This window comes from Cygnus atratus, chromosome 7, assembly GCF_013377495.2.
Source record: "Cygnus atratus isolate AKBS03 ecotype Queensland, Australia chromosome 7, CAtr_DNAZoo_HiC_assembly, whole genome shotgun sequence".
Classification (NCBI taxonomy): Eukaryota; Metazoa; Chordata; class Aves; order Anseriformes; family Anatidae; genus Cygnus; species Cygnus atratus.
Genome location: NC_066368.1, coordinates 14,237,663 through 14,249,910, shown reverse-complemented (window position 1 = coordinate 14,249,910; position 12,248 = coordinate 14,237,663). Strand labels below are relative to the sequence as shown.

At 43.0% G+C, this 12,248-nt stretch overlaps 1 protein-coding gene across 5 annotated transcripts in view; it reads right to left on the bottom strand.

The window, feature by feature from the left end:
- The window catches only part of BTRC (beta-transducin repeat containing E3 ubiquitin protein ligase), a 120,970-nt gene that overhangs the window by 73,743 nt on the left and 34,979 nt on the right, over window positions 1-12,248 (bottom strand). The window lies entirely within an intron of this gene.

The following is a 12,248-nucleotide window of genomic DNA, read 5'->3' as shown; positions in this document are numbered from 1 at the left end:
TGTCCTCGCTGACAAAGCCAGCTACTCTGGAAGACAGTTTCTTTGCACGGGTTCAGCTACTGTGCTGACAGAGTAATGACAGCCAGCTTTGGGGGAATCCCACATACACATCTAAAATCAGTTTGATCACCACAGTATTCGTAGCCTTAGGCCACATTCCCACGCATTCAGTAGTGAGTAACTAAACAGGTTTTAAAGAGATACAGAAAAACTGCTTAGGGAGAGCTCTGCCAGGAAACGGGTGGTTTTCCAGTTGCTCGCAGACAAGCTCCGGAGTGCAGAATTTCAAGCAGAAGTGTGCGTTTTGTACTTGTACCTCCTCACCCCAAAAATAACCTGTCCTTCTCAGAGCCTGATTTCTGCCATAACCAGCTTCCAGCCCAGCACCTCGGGAAGCAGAAGTGGTGTCTGTTGGCAAAAGGAGGAGCAGCAGCATGGCAGAGCAGGGCTAGCAGAGGAGCAGCGTGCCCGGTGCAGCACGGTCATCGGCTGGGGTCCAGGCAGCTCAGCTCTGCTGAAGGGGAAGAAAAGGCACGGCCAGGAGGTGCAGGGTGTAAGCTGTTCGCTGAGGAACGGCAGGGAAGGGAAAACAAACACACACACACTTGGGATGTCATAAATTGGTCAAGAGGATTGCGTGTTAAGTCGAGGCTTGCAGACCAACTACTGATCTTCTTTGTTGGTTTTTGGTTGTTTGTTTGTCTGAACAAGCTATAGGACTCGCAAGGCACCATGACATCTGGGATGCTGTAACTAGGGTTTTATAATGGAAATCAATCCTAAACAGGCCTGATAAATTGCTGTAAGAGGCCAGCTTTTAAAAGTTTTCATGTGAGGCCTCTGCCAGGACCAAGTTAGTACATTAAATCCAGCCTAGAAAGGACTGTGATCGTAAAAACACACAAGCTAGAATCACGTATCTCCGAAAAGGAATGCCAAACGTTAAAACTGCTCTTTTCTACTCATGAAATAGAGTTTAGCAAGTGGTTGGATTCAAGAGAGGGTTTTAATTTTTGTGCTTTGGAGAAAAAGACCAAGGGAGAGAAACGTAAGAACCTGAGGTGGGCACTGTGCATCTCCTGGAAATGCACCTTGCCGGCTGGGGGGCTGGGGGAGACTCACAGGGTTGTTTATTCTTCTTGGATGCTTTTCCAACAGTCATCCCCTTCTCTACTGCAAGTGCTAAGATGTTTTCCCACTCCTAAGAATCTTTTCTACAGCACTGAAAGCTTGCCTTATTCTTGCCTTTGGAACCATTCAAGATTCTCCCTCCGAAAATCTCAAAAAGGAGGCAAATCGGTGCTGACGGTGAATCGCCAGCCCTTACTCGGAAATTCCTAGCTACTGCAAAGCATCAAGTTATCTTCTTTTTCTTTAAGCCGAGCATCCGATTTTAAGAGCGAGCAGAGGACCATTTTGCATTCATTATCTTTATAGGTGGCAAGGCTAAGAGGTTGGCTGAACAAAGACCAGACAAAGACTGCCAAGTGCATATGGTGGTTCACAGCTTGGCGTCTCACCACTCTACAGCACCAACACAGCAGCTCCAAGCGCAGACTATTACAGAGGAGCGCTGCTCATGCACTTTTTGTCGGCAAGCAAGTTACGCTCGGTGAAGACAGAATGACTGGAAAGCATTACACTTAAAAAAAGCACAGATGTTTATAACTCCCACTCATTTCTCACGAAGAGGGAAGCCATCAGTCCAGGGGCAGGTACAAGATCCTGCGTATTTCAGGACTAACCGTAGCTGCGTGGAAGTGAGTTACACTCGACAGGGCAACGCTCAGCCACGGCCGTGGGAAGAGCACAACATAATCGGCTGAAACGGTGCACCTAGATATTTCTCCCTGCTGAACAAGGTGGGAGGAGGGATAAATATGTGCGAGGTCAGAGTAAGGTTTGCTTCGGCAGGACTTCGGCGATGCTCTCTGCCACAAGAGAGGCAGACAAAGGGAGGAGCTGCTCCGAGCACCCTCTCGTGGTTACTGAAACGCACGTCTCAGGCACAGAGCCGGAAAGGAGCACTGGGTATCCAGACGGTATTTTGGGTGTACTCGCTGGGAATATTAAAGATCTGCAGCAATTATGCTTGATACATAGTAGACCTAGAATGATGGAATTTATTAGGGTGAAAGGAGCGAAGAAAACCAGTGCACACCGAAAGCTGAAAAGCCATACAAACTCTCTTTCATCAGGGAAAACTAAAAAATCCTGTAATCTTCCTTCGCAGACTAAAGCCAGACTGGCCAAAACCGTTTGCACTGAACTCAAGGCTCTTTTATTTCAAACGAGGACAAGAAAGATAAGATGAGAAGTGCCAAAGCCTCCAAAGCACAAATTGATCAGTCGCGGTGAGATAAGTAACGCGTATGTGCGCACACAGTTTCCACAGACAGGCAAAACAATTTTTTTGGTTTTGATTTGCCCAAGGTCAAACAATGACACGGGAAGTGCTGGGAAGAGAAGGCAGCAAACCCAAGCTCGTTTCCTGTAACCTTCGAAATTTCTCTTTAACAGGAGGTTCCTGCGAAAAGGGGCTTCGCCCTCCATAGTTTGTTTTCCCTAAAATGGCTCCTGTCTGTAACGAGAGCCTTTTAAATCTGATTTGCATTTAAAACTTCAGCCTGTAATTAACAGAATATAATTCCGTGGCAGGTTGTCTTAAAGACCACTACGAAATTATTACTATTTAACTCTCCCCGTGAAGCCTCCTCCGCCGCTAAACACAACATGCTACAACGCATACGCAGTCCCCAGACTGAAGCGGTTGATGGGAGATGACACGCAGCATTTTGTGTACGCAGCCCAGCAAAACACTGCTGGGAACGAGCTATAATACGTGGCTAAATGCACTCCCAGGGACTACCAATTGGGCAGAGCTACCTTTAGTACCGCCTCGCTCGTCGTGGTGGAAATCAAAGCCCTGCCAACTGGGGGAGGCTTTCTTTGGGGCTCTTCTGCCCGGCACTAATTATAAAACTGTACAGATGCAGCCTTTTTTTTTCCGAGTGCGGGGAGCTGGGGGTGGGGGAGAAGTGTGTGTCTATGCGAGGAGCACAACTATTTTTTATGCTTTCAAATTCTTAATCCTGTTTGGAGCTGTCAGTGGGGGTTAATGGAAGCCTTGGATAGGAGAATTCCAATCTGGTTGGCAGATGGATAGGTTGGTTATAGCTGCATAACTATGTCTTGCCTGCAGGCACAATTCAGAACACTGTTAAAGCAATATAAAGTCTCTGTCAAGCTGAACCATTTGGATCAGTAGCAAGGAGAAATAATAATAAAAAAAGGAGTTCATTTCTGGGCCTTGCGCGTTTATGCTAGTATGCAGAAACTGATTAATTGTCATCGTGCGCTGGTCTGCTATACCTCGGATTTCTACTTCTGGAGTAGATTTTGCATGCTAATATAATCATTCTCCCTCTTGAGACATTAGCAAATAATCAAATGAAAAACAGGATCATAATTTACTGAGATTCGGGCAATTCTCTATGCAAATTTGACTTGTTATTGCTGCTGCCTCGTTAATCTGAATGCCTTTGACAAACTCCTTTGATTTATGAACTCATGACAACTCCAATGTGTATATATTTTGCTAGATTGACATTATCATTAAGAGTGGGTGGACTGAGCTCACATGAATGGCTGATTTTATTCGCTGGTGTCTGCTGCTCAACAGCTGAGCATCTCCTTCTCACAAAGCCCCTGAGCGCCAGGCTCTTCCCATCTACCCATCCATTCATCATCTCGATGTTAATTGGCCCAGGCTTTAAGCAAATTTTCAACACGATTTAAAGGCACGATGACACTGATTACTGACCCTCTGCCATACGGTGCCTATTGATTAACCTGACAGAGATGATGAGCTTGAGGGAAACTAGGTGTGCGCGGACCTCAGGGGGAAAAAAAATATATTGTTTATGCAGGCAAAACACTTGTCATTATCCCAAAGGCCAGAATTTGTGCTGCACTGGCCCTTAAAACACACTATTGCTTTAAACACCTGCATCCAATACAGAAAACGCTGGCTTGCTGTGGAAAAATGATTACAAATTTGATGTCATGTGCAGTCTGTATTTTAATCGAGTTCCCTGATAAATAGACCCCCTCGAGCCAGCCAAGCCTCTCTCCAGCCATCGCGCGCGTATCCATCAGTTTGAGCAGAAGCCGGGGCAGGGTGTGTTTTTAGTGATATCAGCAGATCCAACCGCGTGGAGGAAATCTACTTGGGTATTTCAGGTCTCTAAGCAAATAATACAGTGGGAACACAGCGTCCGAACGGGTACAGGAGAGTAAATATTTCAAGGGCAAACCGGATGCCAGGCGTAGCCATCTCGGTACTTGCTGCCACGCTAAAAAAAGGTGCTTTTCACACCAGTGAAATACTGCTTTTCCCCTTTCCCAGTGCAAACTTGTTGCTACGACCTGACCCTCAGACTCCTAGGTGCGTTCAGATGTTTTAGCAGAGCTCGAAAATAACTGGCATCCTCTTTAATGTTTCTTGAAGCGTCCCCACGATGCACTTGCTCCTCCTCACCAAGGGCAGAGGGGGACCGTGTTCAGTGGCTCCTGCCTGGCTGAGAAAGGAGGTACATCAGCATTCTGCCTGCAGACTGGTGCTAGATGAAAGGAAAACGAAGCAGAAGGCCTGCTTAACCCCTGCCCAGCCCCGGGTTAAGCCTGTCAGTCAACGCACACTTCTTCTTTCCCAATTCATGCCAGCAGCCTGCCAGCAGCCCAGATGTTTCTCTTGTTTGGTCTGGGTGGGTTGCTGCCCCAAGATGCTACGAAACCGTCTCCTAATTTGCATCATTGATTGCAGGAAACAGGACAAGGAATCGCTGGGTAAAGGTACGGGGGAAATTAGCTGCAATTGTCTGAGGCCCATGTCAGGCAGAGTGCACTGAAAAGGGGAGGAGAGAGGGAGGGAGGAGAGAAAAGAGAGATGTGTGGAAATAAGTGCCAGGCTAAGACTAGGCACATATAAGCCTTACGTTCCCTTTCCAATAACCTTTGTAAGTGATAGATGAGTCCAAGCCCATTGTTATCGTTAAGGGACTGTCAGCATCCTGATTTTATAAATGCTGTCTGTCAGTTTATAAATATCTCAGCCATTTCAAACAGTGCCTGGATGAATCCTGGCATAGCCAATGTCAGCCTGAAAGCAGTATTACTGTTAAAAAATTATTGGGCTAACCCCCACTTAAAAACACTTAACAATAGCTTCTCCTTTTTCGCCTCCCATGAGGCCCGAAGTATTCAAATTGAGGCTTATTTAGCTAGTCACTACGCTATATAAAATGGTCCTTAACATTGGTAATGTTCTTTGAGGAAAAAAAAAAGTGTAAAAACATCAAGTTTGAAGGCAATTCTCTGTCTGTTTGGTAGATAAAACAAAAATGACAGCTGTAACACACAGGGAGATCCACAGCAATGAAAATGCAGAGATAAGTATTAGACCCCATTCCTCTTTGGCATTTGCTGCTCTGAACATTCACCGAGATTAGATCCTTTTAGAGAACACCATAAATTGCGATATGTAGGCACAAGGGGGTGACTTCAGCCCGGAATGATGGCACAGCCAAGTTTTCCAGCCCTTCCAAGTTTCAAGTTAAATGGTACTTTTACACGGGGTTTATGGCTCAGCATCAGAATGACTGAAAGCGAGCAGTCGCTGCAGCCTGTCTTGCAGCGACTGCTATCAGAAAAGCAAAGGAAATGAGCACGACTGGCCTTCCAGTTCAGTGCCTGCTTTGCAGACTGGCATGCATGCTTATACCATGATTATGCAGCTATTATCCTGCTGCACAGATCCTGCTTGGTCTATTTTTTTTCCTCCACTACATTTACGAACTCCTCACGACAAGGACTTCTGTCCCTGTCACCCCTCCCAAATGTTTACGTGGTGCCTAAAGAACTGAAGTTTGAATTCGTGCCCGAGCGGCTCAGGTACCTACTAAAAACTGAATTCTTATAATTGAAGCTCTGACAGCAGTGAAAATGGAAAAGTACAGCGCTGCCCCCCCAGCCAGGCACATACACACATGTTCGCACAAGTCCCAGTTTGGTTAATGCAGCCCTCAACAAGAGTTTCTAATTTATTTATTTTTCAAAATAAAAACAGGAGAGGATTCTTTTTTTAATCTGTAGAATGGACCCTTCATACTTCTCCTTTTCATTCACATCAATAATTTGCAGATTGGAAAAAAATATGCATTTTCAAAGCAATGAGACGACAACGGAGCTTCGTGACATCAGGAAGAGTTTCTTACCAAGCTGATTTAACTTATTAATTATTGGTTTGTTAGAAAGAATAACTTAAAGATGTGGGGAGTCTTAACATTATGAGAACAGCATATTCAGTTTAATGTTAAAATATGAAAGACACGATAAACAGGCATCTTGAAGAGCACAGATCTGAGTTGTAGTTAAAAAATACAACAGAAATCCAGGTGCAGGGAACTGGCCATTTAGGGAAATGCTAAAAAAAAAAACAACAGCTTCACTTTATAGACATTTCTCAAACGAGAGAGAAAGAGGGAAAGAGAGAGAGAAAATATGGCTAATGAGAACAGTCTTTCCACGTTCCCCGGGAAGCAGCCCTGCTTAACATTTCTGTTCTGTGAATTTAAGAGAGTCAGCAGTGGTAAATTTGTTTTTAATATTCAAGCTTTCAAGCCTTGCAAGCTAGTTGGCCAATGGCCCTTTCTATTCCAATGTTTGTTGGTGCCTTATTTACACAAGCATTACATCCGGAGAGCCTTTGAATATAATTTCACGTGGATTAAGGGAAGAACATTTGCTTCTGCTAATCAGGACATCTGGTTATTTTTGTAACTCAGACGTCTGCATTAGGCAGCTCGACTTCGCCATTCTTCATAACAAGGTTAGAGCTTAAGAAGCCTTAAGGACCTCTAGCTAAATTTTATTATTTGCATTTTTTTCACAGCCAGCTCTGCTTCAGAATTTCTTTTCCTAAATAGCACAGATCGATCAGCACCTTCACAGGTATACATATGCTTTTCGAGCTAGCACTTTCTATGCGTGATTTTACAGCATGTATCTCATCCTCTAAGATTTTATACTAGTTCAAAGCTGTCTGCATCTTTCTGAGGAACAGAAAGCACACGTTGCCAAAAGGCATGGATGAAAACATCCAATTAACCTTATGATACATATAACATGGGTAAACCTCCAAATAGCCAACCAGGCCACTTACGTCAGACTGGTGTCAGGACTTGTTCCAAATCTGATTATCGTGGGGCTTCCCTTTGCCTCTTCCTAGCACGTTATATCTGCTCCCCGCGCTGCACAAAAAAGCATTCTTCCATTTCTGTTCTTTAGGACAACCTTAACAATTTCTCCAATCTTTTAAATTCTTGCTCGAATTCTTGTTTAAACAGTTTCAGCTGAGGTTAATTTGTCTGCAAGACTGCAGAATTGTGCCACACATACTTCCGGAAGACAGATTTCGCATGCAACAGAAGCTTCTTAAAGAAGAACAGAATCAATCACGGCTTGACTCTCACTTCTTTGTTGGTTTCATTTTGCTACATTCCTTTCACAAAAATTCATTTTCAACACTCATCTCAGGGCACTAAAGTACTGAATTTGGAAATTATACACACTCATTCTCAGTTTGCAGGATTCTTCCCCTCCCCTCCCACGACTCACAGCTTTTATCAGTGCTTTTTTTCTTTTTTTCATCTTCAAAAAAGATGTTTTCTTGATTTTCCCCTACGTGTAATGGGGGAAAAAGAAGCAAAGTCTGTTTTTACAAGCTCTGAACATAAGCCAACATCCAAAAAAGGTGTCAAAAACATATTTCTATTACTAACAAGAGTCAGCAAGAGCCAACAGAACTTGGGAGTTTTTTAAAACTTTTTATTTATTAAAATTCTCTAGATACAGATTAACTTTCTTTGTACAATATTTATTACAGATTCATCTGCATAGGAACCGCAAGTGCTCTAAGAACTGGGTTGTAAAATTGGCTAGTTTTGCTGTAGATTTCATCTCCTTCTTGAAGAATGATTTTCTAACTTTTCATAGCTACCTCCCTCAGAGGACCAATGCAGTCTCATCAGTCTCACTCTAAAAGCCCTTTCCCCTCCAATCCTTGGTCATCTCCTACTTTCTTTATTTTAATCTTTTTTGAAATCTCCCATTCTGAGCTCTCCTGGCAAGTAGACCAAAATACTTCCACTACTCAATGCACCTTTTCCTTAGAGCCCTTGGCTTGCTCACTCCCAAACGTCTAATTCAATCACGCTGCCCTCATCTTACTGCATTGTGTCATGCTTTTCTCGGTCAGCTTTGTTTTTTAACTTCTTATTTTTCATTGCAGGAAAGAGGAAAAACGATACAAAAAAGAGAAAGCATGAAGTAGACGTTGTCTGCCAAAGTCAAAATGGCAGCATGAAGGAAGAATCCCAAATTCTGTCTTGTGTTAACTTTTTAATCACGTTTCTTCCCCCAAATATTAACTGAATGCAGCTCACTTGTTTAAAGAAAGGGGTACTCAGCGAACTCACTGCAGTGTTAGACTGATGGGAATTCACAGCATATATCTACACCGCAGCACATCAGGGCACCCGTGTCTTCACGTTGTAGACAATGCTTGCCGGGTGACCCTCCAGCCAAAGTGACCTGGTTTTGCATCTAAAAAACTACTAGAGAGTCACCACGGAGCCATTTGGGTGATATAGCTCCGATTTCCCGATGTTTCTCACGGTTGCAATTTGTCCAGGCAGGCCTAGGTGCTTTGTCTACCTTCCGAAGCTACATTCACCACTGGACTGCGGGGCAAATTTGGTTAACTTCCAACACACGGTGCGTCCATTTCCATACAGCACTGCTGAAAAAACTAAATTGCCAATATACCAAACGGTGCAAGTCTGAATGTGTCCCAACCTCCCGTCCCCATTAAGCAAAAAAATTATATATTTTTCTAATAAAAGAATGGGAAATTACGGACCAGGCACTGCACATTTTAACATTTTGCTAGCAAGTATTGTGACCTTACAATAACTGCCACCCAAGAACGAACCCTGGGTCCTCCCAATCTGGCTACACCAATTTAAATGTGGTAACACAAATCCCTCCTGTAACATTTCAATTTACAAGCTCGCTGTTAGGATCTTTTAGTACAAAATAACGCCAACTCCAAAACACCATTTTCTTGTAGAAATAGAACAAGGATGTACAAAACGTCGTTGCAAATCTCACTGCCTTGGGTAAGGATGAAGAGTTGGACCTGCTATGGAGACCATCAAATGAAGTGGGTAGTCAAGCAATCAAAGAATGAAAGATAAAGGTGTAGATAGAAGCGCGTCTTCAGATACCTTGGGGCTAGCAAACGTTTTGTTCCTATAGGAAATTATACAGCCCTAGACCATCAGCTGTCGAGATCCACTATTTGCAGCTTTTCGCTCCAACATGAATGGCTTATTAAACCTACAACATATCTGTTTTAGTTAACTTCTTGGTGGAGAAGGGCCAGGAAAACAAAATGTACTTAAATGCTGATTTTTTTTTCCAGGCTGAATGCCTTTCATCCAATAAGACATTCAAAGCAGTGACCCAGCAAATGGATTGAAAAAGCAATCTTCCGTCTCAGTGCCACATTATCATTCCTATTCAGTATTCTCGGTGAGATATCTCAATCAGCTGGATGTGTGTGTAAGTGACAGCGCAGCCCATTGCTGGGTTAATTAAACATTTGACTTTAACACCCTCCCCGTCATTAAGCAAATAAAAACAGATAATTCAAACTGCACTTCATCCACGGGGTACACAACATACATGTCAAAATTAAGAGAGTCCAAGGCCCTCAGGGAGTTCTACTCGGGGAGGTAATCAGTTTAAATCTTATCTGGTTTATCAATTATTCTATTGATTAAAGCAGGGTGATTATACACAACTCCTTCTTGCCACATGGGATACATGTCAGCAAAGCAGGACAACACAGGGAGGCTCAAAAACGATTTGAAGAAAACACAGACAGATGAATAACCGTCTATTAGTACATGCCAGCAATCCATAGATGGAAAACCTGACTCTTCTTTTTTAAGCAAGCCCTTCCAAATTAGAGCGCCGACGTTGTTACTTCATCTGCTTTAAAATCAGATCTACAAATTGAAAGGGCAACCCTTCATTTTAAATGGACAAGTTCTTCCCCAGTATTTGAAACGTGTTTTATTGATACTGATCTTGGAACATAACAGACACCAAACACAAGAAATTCCAGACTTTTAAAGGCATTATACTTATCCATCAATGACTCTCAAAAAGCAGATGGAAAGGGCATTCTTGATACTTGAATTCTCCTACATGTATCCATGATATAGCCATAAGTAAAATGCTGCATTTTGATGATTAGAGTGTGACAGCTCATCTCAGACTTAAAAAACTCATGTTCTAAGGGTTTTGGAGATTTTCTGTCTTGGTCTGGAGGGCTGCAAAACATTAGCAACTGTGGGAGCTGACATAACCGCATTTTCCAAATCTTCACAAGCCCTCGTGCAAAATCCCACTAGAGCAGTCCCTAGTGCAGCTTCTCTTGCATTCAGCCACAGTACACAAAGCAATTCCCGTCACTTTGCATTTTCTGCTCCTGGATGAAGAAAGGTTCAAAGGACCACAGTTCCTCCCAGGTGTTTGAGCCCTGAGTTTATGAGCGCAGTCCCGTCCTCACTATCTTCCCAGTAGTATTTTATTTCAGGTTTTACTGTCAGATCGTAAACTGGATCCTAAATTGGCCTGCTCAAGACCTTGCTTTACATACACGACCCAGGGACCATTTTAAAAATGAAGCACTGCAGTCTAGGAAAAAAACAACAATTGCAATTTATTTCTAAAAGTTCCCTCAAAGCAGAGGATTAGCGGTAGAAGAAAGATCAGCCTTAAACCAGGGACTTTTTTCCACAACACCTCTTACGACCTTTTTCAAAATACTCAGACCGGTAGTGCAAATTATTTATTACTAATCTAATCACATCTCAATTTTTGACCAGGACAGAGGGTAGGAACCACAGTGGTCACACCTCTGACAACCTGCAGGGCCCCAGCGCTCCGCTTGCCAGCATCGTTGGAGCTGCAGTCACAGGAATTTTAAGAAATAAGGCCAGCTAACAAGAAGGCCTGAGGTATGTTCTTGCCCTTCACCTTCAGAAAGGGATTAGATGCTGCTCCATATTGGCACTGCATGTGCATCCAACCATACTTCAGCCTCTTCTTCGCAGCTCTCTTTTCTTCTTTGGAAGCAAGCTAGAAGACTGCATTAGCATGCTGTATTTTACTCTCACCACTAGAAATACTGAGGGTGCTATTTGTAATTGTATTCTTTTAAGAGGTTTGTTCTCTGCAGCTGTTTTCTGCTTGCAGTGTATTTTGTGTAATCAGCACATCATCATAAATACATTGGCTGTTCCCCCGAGGGAAGCTGTCACTGTTTAATTTACAGAACAACCTGGCCAATGTGAATTCTAACACTACAGCACTATGGCAAGAAGTTACCACACTCGGAAAAACAGGTTTCTATGAATTTTTATATCAAGAGCTGGTCCCAGGACAATTTAGGTTCTAGAAATAGATTGTTTTTAAAAGCACTTTATACACTGGATGGAATAGATTCTTTCCCACTTACAGCTTCTTAAGGCAGCACTGAACTCCACCCCCACATTATTTTGTGGGTGCCAACCCCAATCCCCGTGACATAACCATCTTCACTTCTGAGATCTACCCAAAGAAGGCACTGCAGGTAGGTATCTTAAACTGCACTTTTTTTTTTTCCCATGAAGAACAACCCAAAACATCAAGGTGTTAGCTGTCCTCATTTCAACAAGGAAACGTACTCTGTTGCAAGGTCAAATGTTATTACCTACATCAAAAGGTTGCTGCACAGTTTATTACTCTGAAGATGCCATAGAAGTGCAAAGCATATTGCTGAAAGACTAAAAACGTATGCAGCTTTATTGGCTGAAAAGAAGAGTTGCTTCCTTTGTTTGCTGGATATAAGGCTGTATTTTAAGAGAATAAATCACAAGCATTGTTTTTTTTTTTGTTTTGTAAAAGGTAGAAAAAATCTTGACAGCTGATCATACTATATGAGGCCACAATTTAGCAAATTCCACAATGGTGCCAGGTTACACCGGCGGCAATCATTTAAGAATTAAACACGAACCCCAAGTAAACCTTTCGGCACAACATGAGTTACTTGGATATTTTATTTGCAATGTCTGCTA